The 15,715-nt window shown below is 40.3% G+C and overlaps 1 protein-coding gene across 5 annotated transcripts in view; it reads left to right on the forward strand.

Annotated features, from left to right (window-relative positions):
* Nucleotides 1-15,715, forward strand: part of LOC102157705 (uncharacterized protein NECTIN3-AS1-like) — a 128,240-nt gene that overhangs the window by 106,806 nt on the left and 5,719 nt on the right. The window contains exon 1 of one of the 5 annotated variants that reach the window (XM_021070397.2): nucleotides 8,089-8,304. The exons of the other annotated variants lie outside the window; for them this stretch is intronic. The gene's annotated coding sequence lies outside the window, so the exon portion shown is untranslated. Of the gene's footprint in view, nucleotides 1-8,088; nucleotides 8,305-15,715 lie in introns of those variants that run through there. 5 annotated transcript variants of the gene reach the window in all.

The following is a 15,715-nucleotide window of genomic DNA, read 5'->3' on the forward strand; positions in this document are numbered from 1 at the left end:
CCTGTGCCACAGCAATGACAACGCTGGATTCTTAAACTGATAGGTCACCAGGGAACTCCAAACTTAGTTTTCTTATATGTATCTATCACAGTTCATGGAAAAGATAGCACTTGGTAATCATTTAATTATCAGTGAAGATGCTTAACTTGTCTAGTAAAAGCTTAAGAAGAGGGGATGCCCTTGTGGTGCGGTGGGTTAAGAACCTGGTGTTGTCACTGCAGCAGCCTGGTTTGCTGCTGTGACATGGATTTGATCCACGGCCCAGGAACTTCCACATGCCTTGAGCATGGCAAAAACAAAACAAAACAAAAAAACTTAAGAATTATCATCTTTGCCAATGCTGTGATGCATGGGTCAAATTAACAGGTTAATTTAAAGCATTCAATTTTGTGATTAGATATAGTCTATATGGAAGGAATACTGTTTTCATATTTGCTACTCAAATACCACTCATGACTTATCTACTGACTGATGACATAATTTAAATAGGGGACTAACATCCCAAAATAGTAAGACTTAGATACACATGAAATGTGGAGAGGATATTCCCTCACATGATATCATGTAGGTGCTGAAGATGGGCCTCAAATCTTTTTTTTTTTTTTTTTTTTTTGTCTTTTTGCCTTTTCTAGGGCCGCTCCCGTGGCATATGGAGGTTCCCAGGCTAGGCGTCCAATCGGAGCTGTAGCCTCCGGCCACAGCCACAGCCACAGCAACTCGGGGATCCAAGCTGCGTCTGCAGCCTACACCACAGCTCACGGCAACGCCAGATCCTTAACCCACTGAGCAAGGCCAGGGATTGAACCCGAAACCTCATGGTTCCTAGTCAGATTCGTTAACCACTGTGCCACAACGGGAACTCCAAGGGCCTCAAATCTTTTTTTAGGGGCAAAGGTTAACAGGGAGAAAAGCCTGGGCTTCTGCAAAAAGAGGCTGAAGGGGGAGATACAAGAAGGGGAAGAGTGATGTTTTTGGCTTTTTCACAAATTTACCTGGGTTGACCGTTCCTGGAGTTTTGTATTTAAGAACTTGAGTGTTCTCACCCTAGGAAAGGCATACAACCTACTGTTATATTTGGTTGTCTTAGACTTTGGTATTCACTTTTGACCCAGCTCATTATTACTTACTATCATTTCCCTGATGTAAGGAGCTGGGGTCCTGCCTAAAACTTATCATTATATATTAACCGGCACAATGAACATGATGGAATAAAACACGGGCTTTAAAAGCAACATATTCTTTAAAGGCTACACCAACTCCTTGTCTATACATCACTAGGTTATAGTACTGCTGCCATAATTAAATGCTATATGAAGAAATGTAACAAGATATTATGTGGACAAAGTTAAATGCTAACCTAAATAACATCATTAAAATGTAACACAGGAAATAAAATTGGAAATCACTATTAGAACACTGCTCATGTTACGAGATGTCAGAATCATGCATAATGCAAGAGTGGAACTGCTTACAGAGACTTTACACAAGAGAATTTAAACTTGCTTCTATGGACATGAGGAACTGCTCTTTGAAGCATGGGCTCTGATGAGATTCTGCCTGGTGCTAACAACATTCCAAGGGACTGTTCTCTTTCCATCTGATGCATATTTATTTATAGGGTGCTGAATGAAGGCATGTTCCTATTCCTTGGCAGATGGCTTGTCCACCATATTTTTCATTAATCACCTTTTCTTTGGCATCTTCACCATTGCTTTATTATTGATCTGTTTTTTGAACCCTCTATGTGAATAAACCAACAACCACAAAATTGCCCATTGATCAATGTCAGCAAACACATTCTTGCAAACACAACCTTTAACTCTTTTTCTCCCTGAACCCTCGTTCCGTTTCATCTCTCAGGCAAAGGCCTGAAAAAACAGATGATCCTTATATTATTCCCTGAAGGTCAACAAATCCAGACTTCGCTAGGTTTACAAGGCTGAACATAAAGCTCATCTCAAAGAGAGTACTTTTCCTCTGCTGCACAGATTTTAAGTCCAAAGGTCTTTCTTACGCATTCTACCATTTCCCTCTACTCTGTATTAGACTGTAGATCACATATTGGTTTTTGTTGCCACATACAGAGAAATCACCATCTCTGAATACATGTACCAAATACAAACATATTTATCCACATACTAACCTCTCTAATTTTGACATAATTAGAGAAAGGGCTATTTAATTAGTGAAAAGTCTTAAATTATAGATGGCTGATTACTTCTGAGTACATAAAGTAATAGCAGGAAATGACTAACAAAGTGGTGCCAAGTGTAAGACCTGCCAGGCCTGTTTTAATGAATAGCTAAAGATCACTGAAATTAGCACATTAATTGTATGCATGTAAATTGCTTCTGCTAAGTGCATTAAAATATTATTCTATTTGTAATCATGTTGAGATTATTTATTTGGTTAGTACACCCTTTTCACAATTATTCATGAAAGACAAAAAAGTGAAGTTCTAGGTAGTCCCTGCCTAAATAGGAACACTACCAATTCCGTGCCCCCCATTTTATCCTGCACATCAAGGACTCATGACTTAGCTTTAAAAAAATCCAAGTTGCACATAGAATAAAAACCCTCTTCAAGGTAACCATTTCCTCGTTTCCTGTCTTTCTTTCAGACTCTTTTGGAAGGTGAGAGAGATCTCAAGGTCCAGATCAGACTCCCCAAGTGTGCACCCCCAGAAGGCTCCACCACTCCAGAGCTGTGTAACCTTGGGTGCATTGCTAACTAACTCCACACCTTAGTTTCTCTTCTGCCGTCTAGGATTGTTGTGGGAATTAAGTGGATAAAATGATGCTTTGAAAGTGTTTCTCAAACTTCTGTGGTGATGATAAAAATCACCTGGGGGCATTTGCTAAAACCAACATTTTCCCCAGGCTCCTCCTCTGAAGCCTTTGTACCTACTGATTCACTGGGGGACACCAGCCACCCTCAGAGATTATTATCATCTGGGAAACACAGTTTGGAGGCACCTGACTTAGGTAGTTTTTTCTCTGTCACACTCTGTGTACTGTATATTGCATTAGTGAGCCAAGAAAAACAAAGGAAAAGTAGACTGAGGATGTAGAGCCCAAAATGTCATCATAGCTCTGACAAATTTGCCTTCAGTAGAGAGGAGCTCACCCTCTTATAGAAGGAGCAGTTTTCTCCACAGTCAAACAGTTTCATTGGTTCAAAAGGCACATCTCTTTCTGTGTTGGAATCTGTTCCTTTTGAAGTTCTGTCTATTGTTCTTGCCTGATATTTGGAGCAACATGGAACAAGTCTACTTGGCCATCTGCAGACTTTTTAAACATTAAAAGAGCTCTCATACCTCCCCTTGATCTTCTCTTTACACGCTAAATATACCAAGTTCCTACATCCATTATTGGTCATAAAACAGGGTTTCTATAGTTCTCACAATCTTAGTCACCCTCCTCTGGAGCCAACTTGAGACTACCAATTTTCCTCTTAATTTTTTTTTTTTTTTTTTTTTGGTGACAGAATTGTATAGAACACAATAAATTTCAGAATGAGACAGAATAAAGACAACCCATATTTTTACTAAAGGATGCTCAAAATAGATGATCTGAAAAGAATGAGGCACTTAAAAGTTTCTAATGCCAGTTTGCCAGTTCTTTGACTTCCTATATGACCTTAGATGGGTCATTTAACATATCTAAATACTAGATAATTGATCTTTGAAACTGGGATAGCAATCTGTCTACCCACCCATCTCCTAGGATTGTTCAGAGGTTAAAGTAGAAGAGAAAGCATTTTCAATTATTATATGCTACTTTTATGATGAAATCAACATAGCCATGAAGCTCTCTTAAAAATAATAGCTAAATAAATGTTAAGATATATTTTAAAACTAAAAAAAAAAGAAAGAAAATGGCTCATTCCCTGAACACTCCATAGAAAGTAAAATTTATTTATTATTTTTTAATTTTTGGCAGCATCTGCAGCATGCAGAAGTTCTAGAGCCAGGAGTCAAACCCATGCCACAGCAATGACAATGCCTGATCCTTAATTAACCTGATGAACCACCAAGGAACCCCAAAGTCATTAGGTTTTTTAGGTTTTTTTTCTTGCTTCTATAGAAAATAAAGAATCATACATTAGCTCATATCAAGCTCATGACAATTTAATAAAGTTCCATGATTCTTTTTTTTTCTTTTTAACATAGATTGTTATAAATCTAGTTTCCCTTGAGTCTGCAAACTAAAATTCTGAACTTAAAAATAATACCTTTTATACTTCCAGGAGAGTCAGTAGCTAGGAGACTGGACTACTACAAAAACTTAAAGACTTACCTGTTAGGTCTGAAGCAAGAACTAGATACCACCCTCAACTTTCTTGAGTTTATTGGAATTCTCTTCAGGGAGGAAAATGAAGTCGCAGGAGTGTTTTATTTCTCAGTTCTTTTCTGAGATTTTATTATCGGAACTTTCCTCTCTTTTTTTTCCTTTTCTTTTGGTGTGATCTTAAGGTCAAATTTAGAGGAAATGAGAAGTCTCTCTCGCACAAAAAAAAAAAAAAAAAAAAAAAATGGGGCTTAGATACATGGGAGAAATAACTTCATTATAAATATAAAGACTTAGCCTTGCTGATCTTTTATTTTATTTTATTTTATTTTATTTTTTTTGCTTTTTGCTATTTCTTGGGCCGCTCCCGCGGCATATGGAGGTTCCCAGGCTAGGGGTCGAATCGGAGCTGTAGCCACCGGCCTACACCAGAGCCACAGCAACGCAGGATCCGAGCCACGTCTGCAACCTACACCACAGCTCACGGCAGCGCCGGATCCTTAACCCACTGAGCAAGGGCAGGGACTGAACCCGCAACCTCATGATTCCTAGTCGGATTCGTTAACCACTGCGCCACGACAGGAACTCCCTGATCTTTTAAAATAATATTTAATTATCAAGGGTGTGTTTTTTTTTTTTGTTTTTTTTTTTTTTGTCTAAGGGTGAGATTAAATAGAAAAATAAAGAAGACTGGAAGGAAATAAACCAAAATATAAATGATTAGTTCCACTCAGTGAGATTACAAGTCTTTTCTCTTTATACTTCTCTATATTTTCTAAATTTTCTACAATATGCATGTATTACTTTTATAATCAGAAACATGTTAGTAAGAAAGTGAAAGAAATCAAAGTTCTTTAACTTTGGAAAAGTGGATGTTTGTATTAGAAACAAAGTTTCATGAATCTATTTTTATTAGTGTCAACTCCAGGAAGTGGGAAAGGGACTTTCTTTTTCTCCCTTTTTTATTTCATCTGACATGTGGGAGCCTCTTTTAATGACAGATTTTCAATGAGGGAATGGCACCTGGGGTAACAATCAAGGGAGATTGCATTACACTGTGACAAAATCTTTAGAAACGCTTTTCTGTCTGGGTGAGCAGACAGACTGCAACAGGTGTAAATCCTTTTTCTTTTTAAAAGTAATTTTCAGGCACACTTACATCTTACATATTGAGATGCACACTGATTATAAACAAAAGAAAACTGGCCCATTTCCAAATAGTATTAAGGTTCTTACTTCCACATTAATGTTCTGGTCTAAATTTAGGAAGTTAGGGCAGTAGTACCTGATCAGTAGACTGAAAACTCTGTGAAAATAAGAATATTTGTCTGTCTGTTCTTAACTCATTTCTGGATCCTTAGCATCGGGCCTCAGGCCTGATGTTTATTAAGTGCCAATTGAACACGGCAGAAACAAGTCCTTAAACCAGCTGACCAGGATAGTCCTTTCTTCCTGGGGCAGGGTGCCTACATAAAGGACAGAGAAACCCTAAGAGACTTAGGCAGAAGGCGACTGAGTAGACTCTGTTATAATGCAGACAGAGGAGGAGCTGGTAGTGGGGGGCTGGGAATCCGGCTGGAATCTCCTCCACATTGTCACTGAACTGTGGAAGCTTTTGTACTTCGGACAATGGATAGCAAAGACCATTGTTAAAGCTCTTTGTCTTGTTCTTTTTTGGGGAGTGGGGGGCAGGGGCAGGGAGTAGATTACAGATGGCTGTAAATTCACTCTGACATGTTTGAGAAAGGGTTAGGACAGGGCCTGGAGTGACAAAGTGACAAATATCAGTGTCAGTAGGCCACGCTTCTGCCAGAGACAGGGACTTTGGCATACACTGTGAACTACCAGAACAGGTGAGTAAAGCAAGGAGGGGCCAGGCCTTGGGAACAAGAGACTCATTGTGGCTTCATAGAGACTCCTGTGCTATTGGGCTTAAACTCTGTAAACTCAGGATGGAGGTTAGGAATGACCTTTGGGTTTGGGGTGTGGGGAAGGGCAGATGAGAATCAAGTGGGTAAAGCTCTTGGACATTTGGTCTGAGGAGATTGAGAAAAGGAGGATGGTGTGGGGTGGGTGCTAAGAGGCCTGTCTGACCTCAAACAGTAAAGCAGGGGACATCGTTTGAGGGCAAGCTAGAGAAGACAACTCATTAACTGCCACATACCTGCAATTTGCTGACATGCATATAACTAGCACTGCAAAATTCCTCTCTGTTTAGTAAAGCTGCAGAGATTCTTATGTTTTGAAATACTGGCTGGAATGTGTGAGGATCCAAATGACTCACTATGAAAGTCAGCATTAGGGAGATCTGCCTTCCCAAAGCTGGAGTTTCAAGAGAAAAACCACTTTTGTCCCATGGTGGCAACAGAACAGCAAGAATTTCTCATTGAGGTGCAGGACAATACACACCACATTCAACAGACTTTTGGGAGTCAGCACCTTGACCCAAAGTGGTGACTCAGGGTGAGAATTTTAAGTACTGTGAGACACTTGAGAGAAATATGTATAGGGGCTTCTGAACCTCTCCTATTCACACAATCTGGACAGCTTCATATTAAGGCTAGATGTGGTTTCCAAGGAATAATATATCCCTAGAGGTATTCAAACACAGCATTGCTAAACTAACCTATTCTAGATTCCATTCTCTACATCAAGAATTCTTTTGAGTTAAAGTCACCAAGTAGCCAATTTACTAGTCAGGTCAATTTGTTGAAATCCAAGTCCTCTGGCCTGGACCATCAACCTTCCTAGGGACTGTTGTAAATCTGTTAATCCCCTTCTGGTTGATCCTACCCACTCTTTCTAGATGAACTTTCCCCAGATACTGCTTCCATCATATTTTTCTCCTGTGCAGTAAGCTTTGGTGGCTTCCTGTGGAGATTTGGGTCACAAGATTTGGTTCCTGAACCAGTAGCATCAGCATTACCTGGAAAGTTGAGAGAAATGTAAATGTAACTGTGAATTCAGACCTAATGAATTAGAAACTTGTTAGTGGGAACCAGTGATGTGTTTTAATAAACCCTGATGCTTGCTGGAGTTGGCCGTTGAAGATACCCTGGAATTCACAGCACTCTATCCTCTACAATCTCCTAACACTTGCCTCTTGTATTTGGTGCTCATTGCTCCTGCCTTGTATTAAGACTTTTTTCTTTTTCTGTCTAATTGATTTCACATTCAGAATTGTAAATTCCTTGAGGTCCTGGTCTGTGTGTTTTCTAGGTTTACTAACTTGTGAAATCAGAAAGCTAGAAAAGACCTAGAAAAAACACTGTCCAGCTTCTTTATTTTGCAAACCTTTGAACAGTACCATATGCATGGTGGACATTCAATTAATAATTGCTGAATGAAAGAACATGCCCTCAGGGGCCCATGGAGGTGAATTAAGACTGCTGAGACCTGAGTATCATCACCTTAATTTAGATGGTCCTTTCTGGCACCCTCTCAGGGTTTGTGAAGCCTGGGGAAAGCTTTGGATGCCTGTGCCAGCTTTCCCCCCATGTTCCTTTGCATGGGCTCTGGAATTTGTTTGCTGAACACAACACAGTGTTTTGAGATTAAAAATGGCAGAGCACTGGAATTAAGAAGAAAATAAACACAAAATCAGAATTGATGTTGTTTTCTTATTGCTGCTTTGAGATAAGACATGAAGTATGAATCTGTCATAACCAAGAAATAATATCTTGCCTGAATTTCTAAGGCATAAATAAAAATTAATTGTAGCACACAGCTGTTAATTATCAGGCTTTGGAGCATTCCAGGAGCAGTTGCTCATGAATACCTATTTAGTTCAAGATCCCTCGCTTAATAGGACATGCTGACATCAGCTATGGAGACATTAGCCAATTGTTGATTGGTTGCATCTGCATAGTCAAGGGGTCCAGGCTGCTGGTGACGGTCATTGCACTTGGAAGGGACAGGCTTCCATGGCAGAAATGGGCATGCTTGGCTTATGAAACTACTTTTTCCCCATTCCACAAATGTTCACACCTAAAAAAGGAGATTCTCGACTTCTGAGGTTGGCTTTATGTTGATTCTTCTTCTAAATGAATTGGGCCATGGGTGTGGTAGAAATTTGTGTGTTGTAGGTCACGTTGTGGCAGGCGTTTATCATAGCGGTGTGCTAAATACATAACTTTTATACTGCATTTTAGTGATCAGAGATTAATGCTTTAGGGCCCTGTTAGATTCTCTAAGAAGAATGACCAAGACCTGAAAAATATCTTTACTGTTTTTTTAACAGGAGGACAAGGACAATAGAAATCTTCATATCTCAGAGATGAGAAGAAATTCAAAATGTACTTGATTTTTATGGGTTAAATCCACATACTAATGAAAAGGAGAGAAAATAGGAAAAGAGATACTTTTCCATTTTCCGTGGGCAGATTTAAAAAATTTTAAAAACTACCCTGGATTTTAAAAGCCTATCATTTTACTATAGGTTAAACCTCACATGGGAGTTCCCGTCGTGGTGCAATGGAAATGAATCCGACTAGGAACTGTGAGGTTGCGGGTTTTATCCCTGGCCTCGCTCAGTGGGTTAAGGAACTGGCGTTGCTGTGAGCTGTGGTGTAGGTCACAGACATGGCTCTGATCTGGGGTTGCTGTGGCTCTAGTGTAGGTCGGTACCTGTAGCTCCGATTCAACTCCTAGCCTGGGAACTTCCATGTGCCACTGGTGTAGCCCTAAAAAAAACCCAAAAAAACCTCACATGGACTTGCCTAATTTTTCTGTGGTTGTTGTACTGGGATTTGGTTATCTAAAAATGCTACTACTTGTTGTTCAGAAAGTTTCAGTGTAGTTATGTTGATTGTAATTTCACAACTGCGGGCCTGGTTTCCTGATCTTGTTATTGTCAAGTGCTTCCTATATTCCAGTTTCTACTGCTCAGCATAATTTAACAATCTAAGCTTACTGTGGCCAGACCTGACCTAGGAGAGGGGGCATTTAAAGAATTCTAACACTTTTCTCATCAGCATCAAGTTTTAGTTTGACTTCTAGTCTGCCTTTGGCTTCTGCCATATATATGTCTCTTGTTCCTTGGATTCAGTGTCTACCTTGCACTTTGGTTCTGGTGCCTGGATTTTTGTGTTATTACCAAGGACTGAGCTCCAGGTCTGCCTAAGTCCTCTAAGGACACTTAAGACTCAACCTTACACTTGCCATTCCTCTTCTTTCTCAGCCACTAGGGTCCAGGCCTTGCACCACACGCTGACTGAGCCTCCACATCAGATTAGGCTGTCTGATGCTGCCTGCCTGAATGTTGGGGCACTTTTTGCTTCTGGATTCCTCTGCACCATGCTGTGATTTTGTATTGAGTCATTTTTTGCCTCCTGATTCCAGTTTCCTGGCTGCATAATCAACTCTTATGTATTGCCATATTCTTCAGCTACTTTGTTCTGCCTGCCAGACTAGACATCCTCCCAGCACCTGCAGCTGGGCCATCCTCCCTGGTGGCAGGTCTAGTTTCAGGTCCCAGCTTCTTCTACTATGACCCTCTCAGGCCTGGGTTAACAAATTCAACTGATGTAAAATATGTCTTTCAAAATGTTTGTTTCAAATACTGTCGTTTAATCATTTTTCACTCCAGTTAGGTGGTGTTACACTTTAAGAATTACTTCCACGCTTTTTATTGCTCTATGTGGATTGTGAAAATGGTTGTCTTTCCCTATTTCGCAGGTCTTTTAAATGATAACATGCAAACGAACCTTGCTTTTAATGGACATTCTGAGCGTAATTCTTTAGGGAAGAACTTATAAAGCATGATATAATCTAGTGAAATTATATCTATTTCTCTCCTGATGTCCATGACAGGAACTCTGGGCCTAATTATTGCACTTATTTATTGCCCTCAATCTAGATTATTGTCCTAGTCTAGGTACAAAGAGCTGAAGAATAGGCAAAATTGAAGAAAATCTATTTTTGCATGAGTGTGTGTGTGTGTGTGTGTGTGTGTGTGTTGGGAAGTTGAATGGTGAGAAAGGGCAGAACAAATGAACTCTGTATTTGACAAATGTAGAGAGATTCCTGTTAATATAGTAGTTATCAATTATGTGAATGCTTATGTTGTATCAGGCAGTATGCTAAACACTTGAATTACCTCATTAAAGCCCCCTTAACTTGGCACTAATTTTGTTTCCACTTCACAAGAGAGAAAACTGAGGTTAAGAGAGGATAATTAACTTACCTGAGTCCACTTACAAAATAATTGCTGGATTAGAGAGATCTGCTTCCCAGCAATGCGGTCCAAATTTGTATCCTTTGGATTAGCCTCCGCTTTGCCATTCTTCACTCTGATGTCTCCAGGTTACTCTTCTGTAGGTGGAGAAGTGGTAGAGAAGGTGGGAGGAAAATAACTAACATTGACTAATTATTTTCTGAGAATTTTTAACATACAATATCTGCTTAGTCTTCAGAAAAATATTAAGTGGTATTATTATCACCATTTAAGAGGGCAAAACAGGGGCAGGAGTATTAAATGACTTCATATTGTAGGCAGCCGTAGCTTCTTTACCTGACTGTCATTACTATTCCATTGTGGCAGTCTACCACATTATCCTGAGAGTGGACCTTTGGATTTTTCCAAGGTTTTTGTCTTGTAAGTAGTTCCTCTCTGAACATCTACATGCACATTTCTTTCTTTCTTTCTTTTTTTTTTTTTTTTTTGTCTTTTTCCTTTTCTTGAGCCGATGCTGTGGCATATGGAGTTTCTGTTCCTGTGGCATATGTAGGTTCCCAGTCTAATCAGAGCTGTAGCTGCCAGCCTACGCCACAGCCACAGCAACGGGGGATCCGAGCTGCATCTCTCACCTACACCACAGCTCACTGCAATGCTGGATCATTAACCCACTGAGCAAGGCCAGGGATCGAACCCGCAACCTCATGGTTCCCAGTCGGATTCGTTAACCACTGTGCCACGATGGGAACTCCTATATGCATTTCTAATGAACATTTTGCACAGCTTTTTCTTAGGTATATATACAAGTATGTATGTTGAAAATAAATACTTAAGGCAATACATGAAAAAGAAGTTCATGCATAGAGTAGTGATGAGTGTGTCATGAACCTGTAATTCTGTGCACTTGAGGTTAAAAAAGAATTCTGGGAGTTCCCATCATGGCTCAGCAGAAACGAATCTGATTCACATCCATGAGGATGCAGGTTCAATTCCTGGCTTCACTTAGTGGGTTAAGGATCCAGCATTGCTGTGAGCTGTGGTGTAGCATCGGCACAAGAAAAGGAAAAAGTCACATATGCAGCTTGGATCTGGTATTGCTGTGGCTATGGCATAGGCCAGCTGCTACAGCTCCGATTCGACCCCTAGCCTGGGAAGCTCTATATGCTGCCAGTGCGGCCCTAAAGACAAAAAAAAAAAAAAAAAAAAAAAAGAATTCTATAACCCGAGGTCTCACCTCTCTCCCCTGAAACAGTTACCTAACTTGGTGATTTATCTAGGGCAACGGAGTGGTGAAGCTGGGACTGAACCTAAGTTCTGTAATTGCAGACAGTCCCCAGGCCTGTCCCACTTTAACACAGGAACATCACTCTGGCCATTTTCCTTGGGTGTCCTGAGAAGTAAAAACGTCACAGGTTCAGAGGAGGATTAATACCACTGAGTTGAAAGCCTGTTTCTGCAGGAGGGCTTTGGTTTTGAAAAATGACTCAAGACTGTTTATATTGCTTCACCCATGGGCCTATGTGCTGCTAAGCTTGAAATGAAAAGAATGGCTTTGTGGTTTAGTTTTATGATGGAACCAATGCCATAGAATTATGATCCAATGCATATAACATTGAAGGATAACAATTGAAAGTCCAATAATTCTTGCCATTTATCTTTACCAGAGGATCTCAAAGAGTTTTATGAGGAATTATAGACTAAGAATTTGGAAGGGTTATGTGCAATTTATGGTTTTAGAAAGGAAGTGCTAAAGTTTTCTGGAATGCTCAAGGCTGTCATTAGAGAGGGCCTGAAGAGAGCCCAGGATCACTGACTCTTTGGCTAGGAACCTGGCAGGACTAGATGTGACCAAATGATTCAGTGATCCTAAATGGCTTCAACTTGCTTTGCATGGCAGCATTAGTTTTCCAGGGGGCCTGCTGCTTGACAGAGGACACAGAAGAGCTGGCAGCAGTTGGTTCCCCAGAACCTTTAAGACGTAGTGATACTGTTGGTCACATTAATACAGCTTTTGTAACATACTCTTTCTGATTAGGGTTTCTCCCTCTTTAATTGGAATTTTAAGCACCATAATGATGTGAGGCAGCTGAAGTTTTTAAACAGTGCAAATATAAATGGTTGTCCTAAATTATATTTGGGAGAAACTCTACTTGAAGTATTTAGGTTAATAAATAAAGACACTGAATTAATAGAAGCTATTTTAAGGCTAAATATGCAATTCTATAAAACTTTGGCGATCTGTATGCTTTCTGGTGGCTGGCCATTGGATTTTTAATTGAATTACTACAGAAAATTCTGCACAAAATATTATCAGATTTAACCACCCACTGAGTGGTTATTTGTTACTATTTTATTAGGCTAAACCAAAGGTCACACATCTCTTTTGCTGCACTGATTTTCAGCCCAGAGGGGTAAAGTTTTACAATGAGATGATGAAATTTTAGAAAAGAGCAAGAACTTAATAAAAGGATAGTACTCAGTTATTTTCTTTAGAAAAATAAAAACTTTCATTACTATTTTACATGTGCACCCATAGCTTTTTAATAGTTCGCTTCTCTGATGTTCACATTCTGAAGCTTGTAAGCAGTCTGGGGTTGAAACTGGAAGGGGAGTTGTGAGGGCACAGAGGTGCTCTTGGAGAAAAGATCAGTCAGCAAACCCAGTGTCGATAGCATCCACATTTCAAGTGTAGCACCTTCTGGCCACATCCTTCTAAAAGTTCAAAATGTAGGTGGAAGACAGTGGGACTGGACTAGTCAACGCATCAGATGATCATTTCAGAGTCTATACATCTTTATTTGGTCATAATAAGTGGTTAGGAATGCCCCTCTTGTATAACCTATTATGAGTCAGTGGGTCTCCTCTTATGCCTGAACTTTATTCATTCAGTGGTTCTCAAAGTGCAGTTGCCAGACCAGCAGCATCACTCAGGAACTGGTTAGAAGTAGAGATCCTCATTTGTTCATGCAGACCTGCTGAATCAGAAACTCTAGGGATGGGACCCAGCAACCTGTTTTCAAAGCTCTCCATGTAATTTTCATGCCTGCTGAAGTTAGAAAACAACTGATTTAAATTCTTTTGGGAGTTCCCATTGTGGTTCAGATGACTGGTATCCATGAGGATGCAGATTAAATCCCTGGCCTCCCTCCGGGGGGTGAAGATCCAGTGTTGCCTACAAGCTGTGGCATAGGTTGCAGACCAGGCTTGGATCCAGCATTGCTGTGGCTTTGGTGTAGGCTAGCAACTGCGCTATGATTTGTCCCCTGGCCTGGGAACTTCCATATGCCTTGGGTGTGGCCTTAAAAATGAAAAAAGAAAAAAAATACTGATCAGTGTAGGCTTTTTGGTTAACAATATCAGAGTGACTTTCCCAATGTCTCTCTCAATAAGTGTTACCCTGAAAAGGAAAATACACTTAATTTGTAATGCGGCACTCTGCAGTGGTTACTATCATGTTTTAGTTCCTTTGTTACTTATACTCAGGAATGAGTAGTTGCCCTCACAGATTATTCATTTTCTTTCCCTTTAAGATTAGCTCTTAAGGTTTTTATTTAGTATAAAAGGTCATCTTCAAAGAAAATTGTTGTCTGATGCTTCAGTTATTTAATTCTCTGGAGAGTCACTGAGAAGCAAAATTGGTTCATGACAACATTTCTTCCCTTTTTAAAAGAGGGATAGTCGTTTCAGTGTCAATAATGATTAGTGAAATTTTTTCTTCTGCAGGAGCAGCCAGAGGTTCAGTGGCCATGAGTTTGTTGTCTTAGGACTTCTAAGTTGGCTTTTAGTCTGCTTTAGGCAGCAGATTCATCCAAGGGCTTTAATACTCTCAATTTTGCTTCAAGTAGTATGTGAAAATGGGGAAAAATCAATCACAAAGGATTTTGGAGTGCAAGAGGTTTATGGAGACACATGGGCTAAGGTTGTGGCATGTGAATTCATATGTATTATACACCCAATAATTTCTAAGGTATGAAATCCAGAAGAATCATGCACTTCAGGTTTAGGGAGATTTCATGTGATATGACTCTCCTTTGCATCTTGTCAGGCAAATGATCTTGGGGTTGAATGGTATCCTTGTATATGAGCACATCCTGCTCTTGTAAAGAGGTTCCTCAGGCTGGCACATCAAAAAGGGAGAGTCAGGGCCTGGAATTAGGTATGTGTCCTGTGGGAATGAAATAGCAGGTTTGGGGAGTTCCCGTTGTGGTTCAGCAGTAACAAACTAGTATCCATGAGGATGCAGGTTCCATCCCTGGCCTCGCTCGGTGGGTTAAAAGATCTGGTGCAGTGAGTGAGCTGTGGTGTAGGTCACAGATGTGGCACGGATTCTGTGTTGCTGTGGCTCTGGCTGTGGTGTAGGCTATGCCTTGGGTGCTGCCCTAAAACAACAACAACAACAACAACAAAACAAAACAAAACAAAAAAGAAAGAAAAATAGGTTTGGATGTAAACACTTGTAATCCAGCAATCACTGAGAATTTGGGGAGGCTCCGCATGGGGAGGTAGGGATGATCAGGGTGTTGACACTCTACCAGGAAGACCAAGAAGTATAGTCAAGGTGGGAGAGAAGTGGGCCTGCAGGAAGCCAGGAATCTGAATAATTGTAGGGACTCCTTGGATAGCATTTCTTGTGGCTCTGGTGGGGAAATGGGTGGGAGAATGTTTCTGAGAATTGTGTTGAGTACTAGTTTCACTACCTGAGCAGTTTTTTTTTGTTTGTTTGTTTTTTTTTTTTGTTTGTTTGTTTTTGTTTTTTTCTGAGTGAAGCCTGCTATTGATATCACAGGCTCTGGACTGGTGGCTGGATTTATAGCTGAACTCTGGCCAGCACTGCTCAGCTTTGTCCCCCAAACTTCAGTGTGTTCATTTGTTCAGAAAGAGGGAAGAATTGAACTATAGAGCCCAGGCCTGGGAGGTAGCTTGTAAAGACAAAAGTTTTGAAGTCCGCAAACCCTGAACACCTTCCAGGTGCCAAGTGCCAAGGAGACACTAAGGATAAAGTGATGAGCAAGACTTTCTGCCCTCAGGGGGCACCAAGCATAGTGAAGAAGACATATCTAAACAGGTTATTAAAATCCAAGGGGATGGTTTCTGTAAGTATAGAATATTACTTGAATCAAATAACTTTTTCTTCTGCCTGAGGAAGACAGCTAAATCTTCTTAGAAGAAGTGATACTGTCATTAGACCAGGCAGCAAAGAGGGGAAGGGACACTTCAGGCAAAATGAAAAATGTTTAAAGAAATATGGTGC

The sequence above is a fragment of the Sus scrofa genome, chromosome 13, assembly GCF_054392235.1.
Source record: "Sus scrofa isolate SSC_HxYL_T2T_F1_AM1 chromosome 13, Sscrofa_HxYL_maternal_Yorkshire_Landrace_v2.0, whole genome shotgun sequence".
NCBI lineage: Eukaryota > Metazoa > Chordata > Mammalia > Artiodactyla > Suidae > Sus > Sus scrofa.